The sequence below is a fragment of the Triticum aestivum genome, chromosome 3D (genome assembly GCF_018294505.1).
Source record: "Triticum aestivum cultivar Chinese Spring chromosome 3D, IWGSC CS RefSeq v2.1, whole genome shotgun sequence".
Classification (NCBI taxonomy): domain Eukaryota; kingdom Viridiplantae; phylum Streptophyta; class Magnoliopsida; order Poales; family Poaceae; genus Triticum; species Triticum aestivum.
Genome location: NC_057802.1, coordinates 227,079,811 through 227,097,134, shown reverse-complemented (window position 1 = coordinate 227,097,134; position 17,324 = coordinate 227,079,811).

Here is a 17,324-nt window from a genome sequence, read left to right as displayed (position 1 = left end):
AGGGAGCCAAACGAGCTGTTAGATATTTTGAAGGTCTGTGCCTTTTTTAATTCTGTAATATTTCCTAAATGATAGACAGTGCGCGCGCACGATTCTGGCTTTTCGTGCGGCCGTGTGTGGACTACGTTTCTCTGATGAGGGCCATCCAGAGGAAGAGCGCCCATGCAGAACACAACATCTCCCGTGGACTGTATTATTTCCTAAATGGTAGACAGTGCGTGCACACGATTCTGGCTTTTTGTGCGGCCGTGTGTGGACTACGTTTCTCTTATGAGGGCCATCCAGAGGAAGAGCGCCCATGCAGAACACAACATCTCCTGTGGAAAGTATTCCTTAGCATGTTGTTCGGGCAGGCCTCACGATGACGAGATGCATGGTGGGCGAAGCCCCTCCGTGCGCCGTTGTATGTTGTTCGTAAATATACACTAGAGGTTGGGGCGTCATGGTGGCCCCACCGGAGGCGGGCCTGTGCGCACTTATCTTGTGTCTGGCACATTAGGCTGTCATGTTTGGTCCTCAATCTTATTCATGTACATCAATATGAGCGTATGCTATAACATCAAGATCTATTAGTAGCACATCCATCAAACATAATATACTATATTATGACTCATGCATGAAGAATAAACAGGTGAGATGATGCATTACAATTAATCCAAAAGCGAAGACAAGCTTACATGAAGTGCTTCAGTTTGGCTGAAGAAAGGGACCTCGTCAGGCCACGACCAAGGAACCAAATGAAAAAAATCTACACACAATAGGGTGGCTAGTTGGTTACTAATCTAGGCTGATGGGCTTCTCCAAACTTCCTAATATCCAAGGATTCAGGACCAATGAGCTTTTTGGTTGTTGATATAGACCTAACTAATTTACAGTGAACACTAGTCTCCTCTGCCAAAAAAAAGAATACTATTCTGCTCAAGAGTAAGCGGTGTACATATGTAACCTTGACATCACAACCTAGTGAAGGAACTAATCAGCGTGATGATGTATGAACACACATCAATATACACATACACAGTTGTACACAAATTTTCTGATTGTTCGCGTTGGCCAGTGGACACACACACACCCTCCCGCCCGCCCGCCCGCCCGCACGCACGCACGCGCGCGCGTGTATATGGCAACTTTACATTAAACCAAACATGCCCCCTAGGCAATTTCGAACTCCTTTCTAACTACTAAGTTCATCTAGACATAATTGATAACACAAATCGTTGAATACTCCATCGTTGCCATTTGATGTAAGATGATTGCAAACCTAGCGGGAAGTTGCAAACCAAACTATTGTGTTCATTTAGTTTTGAAACCTCTTCCTGAGACCCCACTCTAAATGTACATATCTTGAGAAAACCAAATGCAGTAATAAGAGTGGTACTCTGTTGGTGGAAAATAAACAGATGATGCTACTCATGTGCATCATATCCCACAATTAATTTATGATGCTAGCGAAGCTGTAAAAAACAACTCGATACACACAGGGTACAGGCACAACATCGCTTGGACATGTCGTCACCTAATCTACCTTAACTAGTAGCTATGGTGCTGCACTGTGTTAAGTGCGGACTTCACCTGAATGGCCTTGCCTGCTCAGTGTACCTAATTATTGTTGTGAGACTTCGATCCTGATTTAACATTCCTCATCCGGCTCTCAAATCAAATGTACTACAACTCAAAGAGCAGCAACTTTCTTTGCTTCAGCCTTCTGCCCTTACAAATCAAGCACCCATTCAACCTGCAGGTTGCAGTTTCAAGTAATCACAAGGTAAAACAAGCAGAAGAGAGTAGCCTGAAACCTGCAAGCCAAATTGTTTTCCTCACTTCTGAACCCACACTGTCTTGAAAAATGTTCTGCATCACTTGTGCAGACGTATCCAACAGATCGTCCAAATTCTAAACATCAACAACTTCAGTTTTTCGTTGCTCCACACTGACTATCCGGCCTAATACCGACGGAGTTGCGTAAATTAAGAGACGCATAGATAGGAGAGCAATTTGTAGTCTCAATACCTCTCGCCTTTATCCTCCTCAAGCTATGAAAACAATACACACACACACACCACAGCACACAGAGGAAACACAACATTAAGCAGTCAGCGGTCCATAACTACCATATACACATCGAATCCGACCCGACGGCACAAGAAAGATTCAAAACCCACCCACTGTGTCACAATCATCATGGTCGACTGTCAGTGTCAAAACCGGCAGACCTCGGGGTAGGGGGTCTCGAGCTGTGGATCTTGGATCGATGGGGAACAATGGATGAAGGAGACGATGTTTTACCCAGGTTCGGGCCCTCTTGATGGAGGTAAAACCCTACGTCCTGCTCTTGTTTATATTGATGGAGTATCAAGTACAGAGTTGATATACCTCGAGATCATATGTTGTGGTCTAAACCCCAGGGGTATGATGATGAATGTCATAATAATCTATCGACTAGCCTAGGCTCGACTTATATAATGTACCGGAGGCCTAGGATAACAAGAGTCCTAGTCGAATACGTCGATGGAGAGGAGTCCTTGTCTTGATCACCAAGTGACGCGGAGAATCCCAAGGTCATCCCCATGGACCTACCTACGTCTCCCACGACACCACTTGGACCAATGACAAGAGCCCGAGCAAAGGCTATCGAAGATAAGGTGAACTCGCTCCTCTCCGAACTACCACTTGCTATACATGAGACATGGCTACTACCTCAAGCGAAAACACTATGTGTGATCAGGTACTTGGAGGAAGGCCACGGAGCAGCTACATCCAACGGACAAGACGACGAGGACACCAAGTGGGAAGGACAAGAGGAAGAGCTGCCACGGAAGCTACAACCACCGGACGACCGGTCGGGACCAGACGTCCGTCACCTGAAGCCTAACCTACCCAAGTCTCGGCGAACACAAGCTACAGCGAGCGGATGTCCGACCAGGACCGAACGACCGGCCACACCTTCCAGCAAGCGGACGACCGGCCAGGACCGGACATCCGGCGCCACCACACCTGAGCCAAAATTAGCGGAAGTCCGAAGTCATCGGACGTCCGGCGCCACCTTCACAGAACGGAAATAGCGGAAGTCCGGCGACCACCGGACGTCTGGAAGCCCACGAGCCACCGGACGACTGGTCCCCAGCGGATGTCCGGTACGTGTCTGCGTACAGTTACGGGCCCGAGGCCCATGTACCCCTTCACTTCGCCCCCATTTGTACTAAGACTATAAATAGACCTCCTCCTCCTCCTAGTTAGGGTTAGCGTTGTGATAGCTCATATGTGAGATAGAGCCTCGCTCATCCATCCGGATCTACTCCACCGCGAGGGACCGTCGCCTCTTCGGATAAGATCCACTTGGATTCAAGACCCCTAACGGGAAGACCTCAAGACCTCCTCACGGAGAAGAACCAGTTACCTATGTATCATCCTTTGTTGGATTCGGATCGTGTATCTCCTTGTGTTTCGAGAATCTAGCATATGTGTGACCTACTCTTGTTGGCTGAGTGATTTCTCTCTCGTTTTCCCTCGTTTTCCCCTCGTGTTCTTTGTGTTCTTCGTAGGATCCCTCCATTTCATGAAAGATCGGGCCCCTAGGGTTCTACCCTACATCATATTGGTATTATGCGACGTTGATCACTGATTTGGAGCCCCTACACCTTGTTTTCTAGCATGATTTTGTTGTGTTCTTCCCCAATTTCAAAAATCCCCACCAAAAATAGCCCCAATTTTCTTTTGTGATTTGTTGGTGTGATGAAGTTTTGTTGGATTTGATCCATGGATTTACTTTGCCTTGAGTGGATCTAGCTTTTCCCCTTCGTCTCCACCTTTTCCATCCACAAAATCGCTCGGATTTGACCAATTTTGCCACTTCCACCTCGAACCCTAGCTGTTCATCCCGTGCCTGAAATCGCCCAGGCACCGGACGTCCGCCAGCTACCGGACGTCCGACCACCGGTCGTCTGACACCCACCGGACGTCCGACGTTTCCTGACGAAACTGAAAAATTTAGTTCGTCCACCAACACCTCTCCACCTCCACTCCCGCATACGCACTCCAATATACATTCCACCTCCACATACGCACTTCGATACCTCCACCACTTTCCGCAACAACCACCGATTACTCGTTTCCAACTCCGACACAATTTTGACATGTTTTGCTCTTTGAGAAGTTGAGTGTGCTTTCTCCGTTTCCTTGGTTGTTTAGGCTAACTTGGAACGGAACAACTTCGACGACACCGTCGCTCATCTTCGACACGGACGGTAAAATTGACGACACCATTGTATCTCCTACCTTGCATTGCATTGATAACCCGATAGCCTTACTTTTGCGTCGCTTCCCCATCGAGACTATCCTTTGAGTATTGCCGGCAACGTGACTTGTGCACATTAGTGATCATACTTCCCATAGCATACATACCATACCATCGTGGTGCATATCTTGGTATCATCTCTTGTGTCACAAGGTTGTCATCGCATATACACAATTGCTATCTTGGTTCGTGAAGTTTTGTATGCGAAAAGAGTTCAAAAGAGAAAGAGCCAAACAAGCTTTTAAGCAAAAATGATAAGCAAAGAGCTTATAGGCAAGAACCATAGCATCATACAACATTAAGATTGTCATACTCGATCATCTTGGATCATATCATCGGAATACCATGCATATAGCATACTTGGGATAGAAGTCGTTGCATTTTTGCTTAGTAGGTTGTGCACAAGTTTCATATCTGCCTATTGTGCAATCGTGCTAGTGTCTCTCTAGTGTTGTGCAACAAGAGCATTTTCGTGGAATCCACATTTTGGCTCATTCCTTGGTTGCACGACCCCACTTATCTATTTGCGTGTGTGTTTCCGTGTACCCTATCTTGCTATTGGTCTACTTGTTGCATTTGCAAATTTGTGAATCTTTTCCAACATTATCGAGGCTCACTAACAATTGCATCAAATTTTGTGCCACCATCCTAACCAAGCTCCACTATAAGCTTTATTTGTGTAGGTGTGAGAACCGACAAGAATTGGTACCAATTGTGCTATTTCCTTGTTACACCTTGAGTAATCATTGATCCATCTTCAACATCGGTCAAGGTACATTTGGTATAAGTTCTTCTCTTTCTCCCACTCACATATTTTGCTTGGAATGATGGATAGGCCAAGCTCTTCTACCAACCCACTCTTCCTTAAACAAGACGACGACCCGAACAACTACGTCACCAAGATACACCTATTTGGAATGCAACGAGCTTTGCATCAAGAGCAACAAGCAATGAGTGACCTCATCGACCATCTCGCCACCGATTTGCGACTCTCCGAGCAACGTACAAGAGACTACTTCGACAACAAGCTCGACGAACAAAAGCAAGAGTGCAACGCAAGAATGGACGAGATTCGTGCCTTGTTGGTCAACCGCTCTTCTACCTCTTCATCCTACTCAAGACGGAGCCACTCAAGTCGACACTCCGACGACACCATCTTTGGCTCAAGTACTCCGACATCGAACACTCTTTGTCGTGCCACGCATCAAGATCGTCAAGAAAACCGCAATCCTCTACATGACAACGACTCTCAAGAGCAAGCTTGCGCGCAAGAACATCGAAACCATCAAAACCAAGCTACTTTCGCGCAAGCACAACAACGACAACGTCTACGCCAACAACAAGAGGAAGAGCGAGCGCGACAACACCAAGATGCACAAGATGCCAAGGCACAACGCCAAGAACAACAACTACGTGAAGCTCAAGCACTTGAGGCACAACGTAACCTCCGAGATTCAAGTCGAGCCGTAGCCACGCGCAACCGGCAAGCTCGTGAGCAACAATAAGCACTTTGCGATGAAGTTCAAGAGAGGATTTATCAATCACGTGTGCGTTGATAAGCTCCTCCACAAGCTCGACAAGAACCTCAAGTTCACCAAGAGCATGAAGACAATGGAAATCCTCCACGACAAGAGCAAATTGAGGGAGACAATCCTCCTCGTCAAGGACGTCATCACCCTCGACCCCAACACAATGAAGAGCAACGATACGACAAGCTAAAATTCACCATGCCCAAGTTTTCCAGAAGCAATGATCCCGAAGAGTACCTTTCATGGGCATTGAAGGTTGACAAAATCATCCGCTTGCACAACTATGAGGAAGAGAAGAAGATCGCGATGGCATCCCTTGAGTTCCAAGACTACGCCCTCAGTTGGTGGGAACAAGTCATCGAGCGCCGTGAGGCAAGAGGAGAACCACCCATCACAAATTGGACGCAAATGAAGGATGTCATGAGAGCACGTTTCGTGCCAACCTATTACAACCGCGACCTTTTCAAGAAACTCCAACTCCTCAAGCAAGGAACAAAGACCGTTGAAGAGTACTACAAGGAAATGGAGATTGCCATGATACGAGCCAATGTCACGGAAGATGATGAGCAAACTATGGCACGTTTCTTGAATGGACTCAATCATCCTATCAAGAAGATCACCGACTTCCAACCATACTCGAACCTCATCGAGCTAGTGCATCAAGCTACCAAGGCGGAACATCAAGTGCAAGATGACTTCAAATATGCCAAGTTCTCATCCAAGTCCTATGGTTTCTCCAACTCTCAAGCTTCAACGACTCCAACCCCTTCTACCTCAACCAAGCCATCTACGAGCAACGACGACAAGTCAAGTTACAAGAAAACTTCGACAACCTCAAGCCGTCCTCCTACTACAAGCAACTTCAAGCCGAGAGCTTCATCATCATCTACTCCAACCGATGAGACCATCAAGACAAGTTCCTTCAAATGCTTCACATGCGGCGGCCGAGGCCACAAGTCCTTCGAATGTACAAACAAGCGCACCATGATCTTCAACGACGATGGTACATATGACTCCATGACTGAAGGAGAAATGGAAGCCCTTGAGCAAGTGGCCATGCACCAGCAAGTGAACGAAGATGAAGATGATCAAGTCTTTTGTGACGAAGATCCGAGCCCCGCTCTCGTTGTCTCCAAGGTCTTGACTCTTCAACATCAACAAGAAGAAGACCAAAGATGCCATATCTTCCACACCAAGGCCGGCATCAATGGAAGGTCCGTCAAGGTCATCATCGATGGAGGGAGTTGCCATAACTTGGCAAGTGAAGAACTATGTTCCAAGCTCCAATTGGTCAAGATGAAGAATCCACATCCCTACAAAGTTCAATGGCTTAGCGACTCCGACACTATCCAAGTCGAGCATATGGTGCAAGTCTCCTTCAAGATCGGAGCTTACGAAGACACTTTGGAGTGTGATGTCGTTCTGATGTCCGTTTGCCACCTCCTTCTTGGACGACCATGGCAATTTGACCGCGGTGTCATCCACAACGGACGAACAAATCACTATAGCTTCAAGATGAAAGGAAAGGAGTACGTGCTACGACCTATGTCTCCAAGCCAAGTGATCACTGACAAGCAAGCCACCTATCGTGGAGAGAATAGTGAGAGAGCAAACCACCAAAAAGAGAGTGAGCGCCACAAGCCCAAATCGAGTGCCTCCACGATGAGCGACAAGAACAACCTAGTCCTATTTGCCACCAAACGTGAGATGAGAGAAGTGTGTGAGAACCCATCAAGTGTCATGCACTATGTCCTTTTGTGCAAGGACGAGGCACCAAAATCTAACACCTCTCACAACCTACATTTAGTGTTATCTTCTCTATTGCAGGAATTCCAAGATGTATTCCCCGACGAGCTACCTCCGGGTCTACCACCACTACGAGGCATCGAGCACCGAATCGACCTCATCCCCGGAGCACCCCTTCCTAACAAGGCTCCCTACCGCGTCAACCCCGAGGAAACTAAGGAGATCCAATGGCAAGTACAACAACTCATCGACAATGGCCATGTATGAGAAAGTTTGAGCCCTTGTGCCGTTCCGGTAATTCTTGTTCCCAAGAAAGATGGTACATTTCGCATGTGTTCTGATTGTAGCCCTATAAATGCTATTACCATGCGTTATCGTTACCCTATTCCATGCCTAGATGATATGCTAGATGAGCTTAGCGGAGCCACAATTTTCTCTAAGATTGATCTTAAGAGTGGCTACTATCAAATACACATCCAAGAAGGTGATGAACGGAAAACCGCATTTAAGACCAAATTTGGCTTATATGAATGGCTTGTTATGCCAATGGGTTTATCCGAAGCACCCGGTACTTTCATGCGAGTCATGCATTTTGTTCTTCGACCCTATATTGGTGTATTTGTTGTGGTCTACTTTGACGATATTCTTGTGTTTAGCAAATCTCTCAAAGATCATGTGACCCATCTTAGAACCGTGTTGCAAACCCTTAGGAAAGAGCGCCTTTATGCTAATATGGATAAATGCCTTTTTGGTGTTGATAAGCTTGTTTTCTTGGGTTTTGTTGTATCTTCTAAGGGTGTTCATGTAGATGAGTCTAAGATCATTGCTATTAAAACTTGGCCCCAACCAACCAACTTGCAACAAGTGCGTAGTTTTCTTGGTTTAGCCGGTTATCGTAGATTTGTGAAGGATTTTAGCACCATTGCTTCACCTTTGCATGCTTTGAGTAAGAAAAATGCGCCATTTGTTTGGGGACCATCCCAAGATACTGCATTTAATGAACTTAAGAACTTGCTTACTCATGCTCCCGTGCTTGCTTTGCCCAACTTTGACAAACCTTTTGAAGTTCATTGCGATGCTAGCGGTAATGGCATAGGAGGTGTGTTAACGCAAGAGAAGCGCCCCATAGCATACTTTAGTGAGAAACTCTCCGGAGCGCAACTCAACTATCCCATCTATGACAAAGAGCTATATGCTTTAGTGTGAGTTTTGCGAGAATGGGAACATTATCTTCTACCTCATGAATTTGTCATCCACACCAATCATGAAACGCTTAAGTATCTTAAAGGTCAAACTAAGTTGAACAAGCGTCATGCTAAATGGAGTGAATTCATTGAGTCATTTCCTTATGTCATCAAGTATATCAAAGGCAAGGAAAATGTTGTGGCGGATGCGCTTTCCCGTATACGCATTCTTGTTACTCAACTTGAATTGAATGTCATTGGCTTTGAGCACATAAAAGACTTGTATGCGCATGATCCTACTTTTGCTATTCCTTATGCCAAGTGTTTGACGCATACATCTTGGGTACGCTATTACATCAAAGATGGTTATCTTATGAGAGCTAACAAACTTTGCATCCTCGAGTCTTCTCTTCGTTTGTTACTTTTGCAAGAATCTCATGGAGGAGGACTAATGGGACACTTTGGACGTGACAAGACATTAGCTACGCTCTCTAAGAACTATTTTTGGCCCAAGATGTCCCGCGATGGCTCACGCTTCACCACACGATGTTGGACATGTCGCAAAGCTAAGTCCAAAGCTCAATCTCATGGTCTATATACACCCCTTCCAATTCCATATCACCCATGGGAAGATATTAGCATGGATTTTGTACTTGGTTTGCCTAGGACTAGAAATGGAAAGGATTCTGTGTTTGTTGTTGTGGACCGATTCTCTAAGATGGCACATTTCATACCATGCAACAAGATAGATGATGCTTCACATATTGCAAATCTTTTTTGTAGAGAAATCTTGCGCCTACATGGAGTGCCAAAGACGATTGTCTCGGACCGTGACGTCAAGTTCTTGAGTTACTTTTGGACCTTATGCGCCAAGCTCGGAATCAAGCTACTATTCTCCACGGCATACCATCCACAAACCGACGGCCAAACGGAAGTGACAAACCAAACGCTCTCCACTCTACTACGCGTGTTGATCAAGAGGCACATCAGGGAGTGGGAAGAGTGCCTACCCATCGCCGAGTACGCCTACAACCGCGCAAGACATTCAACTACCAGCAAGTCCCCCTTCGAGGTCGTCTACGGTTTCAACCCATTGTCCCCATTGGACATTCTTCCTCTACCACTACAAGAGCGCATCAACATGGACACGAGTGCCTGAGTGAACTATCTCAAGAATATGCATGAAGATACAAGGCACACCATCGAGCGCCAAGTACAACGACTCACGACCAAGCTCAGCATCAACAAGCAACCAATGATATTCAACATTGGAGATCTTGTGTGGATACACCTTCGCAAGGACCGCTTCCCCAACGAACGTAAGTCCAAACTTCTACCACGAGCTGATGGACCCTTCAAGGTGCTCGCACGCTACAACAACAACGCTTACAAGATCGACCTCCCGTGCGAATTGTACAACGTGAGCGACGTCTTCAACATCAAGGATCTTTCGCCCTACCATGATGATGAAGATTTCAATCCGAGGTCAGATCTTTCCCAAGGCAGGGGGGGGGGGAGATGATGCGGAGCATCCCAAGGTCATCCCCATGGACCTACCTACGTCTCCCACAACACCACTTGGACCAATGACAAGAGCCCGAGCAAAGGTTATCGAAGATAAGGTGAACTCGCTCCTCTCCGAACTACCACTTGCTATACATGAGACATGGCTACTATCTCAAGCGGAAACACTATGTGTGATCAGGTACTTGGAGGAAGGCCACGGAGCAGCTACATCCACGGACAAGACGACAAGGACACCAAGTGGGAAGGACAAGAAGAAGAGCTGCCACGGAAGCTACAACCACCGGACGACCGGTCGGGACCGGACGTCCGTCACCTGAAGCCCAACCTACCCAAGTCTCGGCTAACGCAAGCTACAGCGAGCGGACATCCGGCCAGGACTGGACGACCGGCCACACCTTCCAGCAAGCGGACGACCGGCCAGGACCGGACATCCGACGCCACCACACCCGAGCCAAAATTAGCGGAAGTCCAAAGTCACCGGACATCTGGCGCCACCTTCACAGAACGGAAATAGCGGAAGTCCGGCGACCACCGGACGTCCGGAAGCCCATGAGCCACCAGACGACTGGTCCCCAACGGACATCCAGTACGTGTCTGCGTACAGTTACGGGCCCGAGGCCCCTGTACCCCTTCACTTCGCCCCCATTTGCACTAAGACTATAAATAGACCTCCTCCTCCTCCTAGTTAGGGTTAGCGTTGTGATAACTCATATGTGAGATAGAGCCTCGCTCATCCATCCAGATCTACTCCACCGCGAGGGACCGTCGCCTCTTCGGAGAAGATCCACTTGGATTCAAGACCCCTAACGGGAAGACCTCAAGACCTCCTCATGGAGAAGAACCGGTTACCTATGTATCGTCCTTTGTTGGATTCAGATCGTGTATCTCCTTGTGTTTCGAGAATCTAGCATATGTGTGACCCACTCTTGTTCGTTGAGTGATTTCTCTCTCGTTTTCCCTCGTGTTCCCCTCATGTTCTTCGTGTTCTTTGTAGGATCCCTCCATTTCGTGAAAGATCAGGCCCCTAGGGTTCTACCCTACATCACCAAGTCTTGTGGAATCTTCCTTGTATGTGTCATCGGCTATCCGAAGAAGCCTATTAGTGAACCGCCATGGGGGTCCTCGGCCCGACTCACCTGGATGGGAGAAAACGTGGTGAGTACCCCTAGTCCAGGACACCGTCAGTAGTCCCCCTGAACCGGTCTTCAAGTTGGCGATGCTCCTTGATTCTTTCGAAGTGTTCTTCATCTTCGGTCGTCGATCTTGAAAACCGGTTCAACAAATCTTCCCATCTTCGGTCTTGAGGATTGCCGAGCTAAATCCGAAGAGTTCACATGTCGAGTATCCGAGGAGCCCTTTAAGTCTTCGTCCTTTATCAATGCCTTGTTGTTTTTTTGCCACACCTCGGGTTCAAAGTTTTTCTCGAGCTACGGTTTCCTCTTGCGTCCGAGCTCCAACGTCGGACTATATCCGAGGTGTCATTTGTAGTCGAGCTCCAATGTCAGTCTGCATCCGAGCTCCAACGCCGGACTGTATCCGAGCTTCAACGCCGGATTGTATCCAAGCTCCAACGCCGGACTATATCCTAGCTCCAACGCTGGACTGTATCTGAGGTGTCATAGATCACCTTGGTTCGAAATTTTTTAAGGAGTTCAGCCGAGCTTAATGCCAGAAATGCCCTCTATGGAGCCAGCCACTTGTATCCGAGCTTTTATGCAGGGCTGCATCCAAGGTGGTGCACTACCTCGGGCGTGGGCCTTTGTGGATATATTTTTCTCGATTGGTGCAATTTATTCTCTGCCGAGATATATAGCAAGTAGCCCTCAAGGTGTGTGTCGGCCTAAAAACCAAGATACACCTGAAGGAAAGCATGAAACCGCTGATCCCAGTAGCCCCTGAGACTCAGGCCGATACGCGAAATCGGCCTGAGGATCAATTCCTTGCTTGGCAACATACGTAAGAATGGAAACGCAGTGTGCATAGTCCTCAAGACTTAGGTTGGGCGTGGCTGGCCAAGCCGAGGATCGTAATCTCCTTGGAAACTGTTTGCACTTTGAATTTTCTGCATTGAATAGGCAATGCAGTATAGGCAATGCAGTAGCCCCCGAGCCACTAGTCGGGTGGCAACACCAGATCAGGGGATCGATGTACCACTTTAATGGCTTTTAATTTAGAAGCATGAAGCCCAGTAGGCTCCGAGCCTTAATTTGGGCAAGGGTGACTGACTTAAGGATCGATATCCAGAGTAAATTGACTTTAACCACAATTTATGTGTAATGATTCTATGTACCCAAGTACCTTACATCATTAATGCTCGGATCCGCATTGTACAAAACTTTGTTGACCATCCGTCGGCTTCAACCTCCTCGGCCAGTAGCCGGGGAGTGTTTGTCCTACTTTATAAAGACTTTACGAGGGCAAAAATTTAGGAAAAACAAGGCAATCCGGCCATACGGTTCTATAAACAAAGGTACACAGAGAGATATGTTATATTACTATTTAACATAAGAAACATCTTCTGGGAAAAATAGTTCCTTTTCCCAGGCTGCCATGTTGACCATGATCATGAAACCTCACCTCCGATCAATGTGGGAGGAAAATATTGAGGATTTGGTTTGGGAAAATTCCGAACTCTATGGTCTTAATGGACCAAAATTTTCACTTCCGTCGTTTTTCTGACTGTAAACTATAGGGAACCTCCCCACAACACTCAAACTTTATTGCCAAAGAGTTACAAATTACATGGATTACAAGGGGTAATCAAAGTGAAAACTAAACAACTAGAGATCTAAAAAACTAGTAAACTATAAGACAATACCTCAAGGAGGCAGAAAAGAAATCCATCTCAATAACTCATCTCTAAAGACTTGTTTAACTCTATGCTGCATGAGAGTGATATCATGGATGAAGGCACATCTCCATTTATTAAAGCTAGGCCTTTCATGCCTGAACACCTTAGCATTTCTGACTATCCAAATGTTCCAGCAAGAAACAAAAACCACCTCAGTGAAGAAAGGTTTTGCAAAATCTCGTTTAGCCTGCAGCACAATGCTCATATCATCTCCCTGTGGCCAACTGATTTGAAGATAATTCCAGACTCTCACACTGAAACTACAGTGGAGGAAAAGATGATCTGTGGTTTCCCTTGTCAGCAGAGGACAAAGAACATAATTAACCCCATCATCCATATGCCAATGCCTCCTATCAACCATATCCTTAGTGTTAAGCCTGTCCATGATCAACATCCAAGAAAACACCTTTATTTTCATTGTGCATGATGATTTCCAGATCCATAGCAACAAAGGATTAAATGACAAGGTAGAATGCATAAAGGAATAAAATATCTTAGGCTTAAAAGCATTGCATGTCCCCTGCCAATACCAGATATCATTTGCATCCAAACCTCTACTGTGATTGGTCATCATTGCCTGGACTATCATATATTCATCATATGCCTATTCAGACAAGGGTAAATGAAACCTCTATGAGATATCATGTGTTTGAAAGGTTCCAGCCACAGTTATCCATGGATCTTTCACATAAGAAAATAGCCTTGGAAACCTTGATTGCAAGGTTTTCATAGAATCACCAAACTTCCATCTGTCAGACCAAAACAAAACTAAATCTCCAGAGTTAATTTGCACCCAAGTGGTGTTTCTGAAATGATCCAACAGTTTGCATATATCTTTCCACTAGAAAGATCCACAGCTGGCAGTACCCTGCGGTACCCTCCCATGATAATATGTATTCCAAATAGGAGATACCCATGGGAGGTCCATCTTGTTCAAAAACTTATGCATATGCTTGAGCAACAGAGCAATATTCTGGACTCCCAAGTTCAAAATGCCTAACCCCCCTTTCTTTTAGGCCTACAGATCAAGTCCCAAGCTGCTAGAGATGGAGAGGGCTCATCTCTATGCTTTCTCCATATGCATTGTCTCTGGATTCTCTCTAGTTGTTTTAGAATTCCATGGGGGACTAGCAAACTGCCAAGGTAGAATATGGGCATATGGGACAAAGCAGAGTTAAGGAACTGCAATCTTTCACCCTGATTGAGGATGGAGGAGCTTGCTGACATTCTTCTTTCCATGTAATCTACCAATGGCATGAAGTCAATCATCTTAGGCCTAGTAGTATCCACAGGCAATCCCAAATATGTGAAAGGCATTTTCCCCATTTGACATCCAAAAGTTACAGCCAAAGTAGTGATTGTATTCTCATCAACATTAATAGGAACTATGGATGACTTGTGATAATTAACCACTAAGCCAGTAGAAGTGGAAAAGACCTGAAGCATATCTTTTAGAGCAAGTAACCGTGTCCTATCTGCTAGGAGAATTATCAGGGTATCATCAGCATATTGCACTATCAAATAATCTTGGTCATGACATGGTATAGGCAGCTTAAGAATTCCCTTTCTGAACATATCATTTACTACTGATTGCAATAAATCAGCAGCAATTAAAAAAAGTAAAGGGGAGAGGCAGTCACCTTGTCTCACACCCTTTCTGCACAGAAATTGCCTCCATGGTACTCCATTCAAAAGAACTGAAGAAGTTCCAGTAGAGACTAACTGCTTGACCCAAGAAATCCATTTCTCATTAAAACCTTTATATTTCAAAATCTGTAGGATAGCCTCATGCTCAATAGAATCAAAAGCCTTCTCAAAATCCAATTTGAGAATAACAATTGGTCTCTCAGATTGGTGACATTGATGCAAGTACTCCAAGGTCCAACCAATACAATCCTGAATTGTTCTGCTTTTAATAAATCCATACTGATTTTTGTGGATACATTTCATAATAATCCTTTGAAATCTATTAGCAGCCATCTTGGATAAAAACTCAAGCCTCATCCCAGTCAGAGAGATTGTCCTATAATCCCCAACCTCCCCAGGGGCCAACTTCTTTGGTATGAGAGTGATATATGAGCCATTAATGTTTCCAAGAGCAGCAAAACCCTTATGAAAAGCCTCAACAAGGTCATAAAATCATGGCAGATAATGGCCCAACATTTTTTGAAAAACAGACCATTAAAACCATCTGGCCCAGGGGCTTTGTCAATTAGCATATGTTTAACAGTATCATCCATCCCCTCCTTACTAAAAGGTTCAGTTAGAAAATCTAAACCCTCAATTGGTTTAAGCAGTGAACGAGGTCAAAACCCATGACAATTCCATTAGAGACCCCCATTCTATTCTTGAAGCAGTTCCATATGATACTCTCCATCTAAGAATGGTCTGAAACCACAGAACCATCTACTGCCCTCAGACTAGCAATAGAGTTTCTCCTATGCCTCTTAGTGGCCATGGCATGAAAGAACTTAGTGTTCTTCCCCACCCCAACTTTTATGCATCTGATTGTGGATCTCTTTTTCCAGTAGAAAAATTGAAGATGCAGTAACTTTTCCACATGTAGCTTAACAGCCTTTCTGAAGTTGAATTGTGGTTTATATAATGGCCTGAGTTCCTCCAAACCATCAAGGTATAAAACCACCTGATTGCACTTGGTAATTAAGCCCTTTAATTTTGAAATATTCATCTGGCATTTCCTCAAGGCTACTCTCAAAGCCTTAAACTTGTCTGCAATTTTAGCAGTAATGTGAGACTATGAAGATGGTTGCAGCCATGATTATTTAACACAATCCATAAAGCCATCAAGCTCAACCCAGTAATTTTCAAATCTTAAAATATTTGATTTCGGGATAGATGTTTTGATAGTCACCACACAAGGGACATGATCAGAGGCTGTCCTTGCTAAGGCGAGAACCTCAGTCATGGGATAGTATGAGATCCAGTCAGCAGATGTGAAGAACCAATCAAGTTGCTCCAAAAGAGGGATATCTTGCATATTAGACCAAGTATATGCTCTCCCCTTCAAAGGAAATTCAAGTAAGCCAAGGTGTGCAATCACTTCATTGAAAATAAAGATATCATTCAAGTCACCCCCAGGCATGTTTCTGTTTTTAGTTGACCTGATGAAATTAAAGTCCCCAACAATAAGCCAGTTCTCACCCAAAGGGATTTGCAAATTATATAACCAACTGACAAAAAAGTCTCTAGCTTCACCTTGACATGGCCCATAAACAGATACTAGGGTTCATTGCTCATTGTTTTGTTTGGATATGAACTGTACCACTAAAGCATGCTGTTGAACTTCAATTAAGCTGCCTCAAAAGATGGACGAATTCCAGACAATTAAAATGCCTCCAGAAGCACCAATAGAAGCAAAAAAACAAAACTATCAAATCTTTTGGGAAAAAATCTAACAGCTCTAAAATCAAAAGAGAAGCATTTTGTCTCTTGAAAACATGCTACAACACACTGGCTCTCATCCAGCTCCTGCCTGACTGCCCTCTGCCTAGCATCAGAGTTTAAGCCCCTTACATTCTTCACTTTCGTTGTTGCCGACCAATTATATTCTTAAGATGGCTAGCTTTCGGCTTTACCCAGTCTGAGGTACTAACCCGGATGACCCAGAAGTAACAATCACAGAGGTGTTCCCTTTACCCGTAGCCAAACTATCGGGAAAGTAGGGGGTAAGCACAGGAGCCAGGCAACCCAGCTTTTGGCCAAAATCTTAAGTCAAATTGATGCATATTTATGGCTTTATAACGATAATTATGGAAGGCAACGCTCGTATATTGAATACAAACGCTGATGATATATGTTTATTTTGACTCCGTTGCGACCGTTTATAATATGAAAGTGGCCCATCATCGGCTTCTACCCCTTTGTAGATGCTATGCAGGGTGTTTCCGTACTAAAAAGACAACCCTTAGCCGACGTCTCGGTGCCCGGAGGCGGTTGTGTTAGCGGAAACGAGGCAATCAGATATCTAGGCGTTATAACTTTCACTTAGTCATAGGAGCTTAAAGTTGGGAGGCCAGTCATGAGCCCCCAGTTAGTGTTCGGCGTCAGCCGAGGTCAAGCCAATAACACTTCGGCCAATTTTTTGAAAGGCCCACGGGGTAACCTCTATCGATCTATAGTTTGACAGTCATCGGAAAGCCGATCAGTTTGCACTCATTGTGACAGTCAGTTTT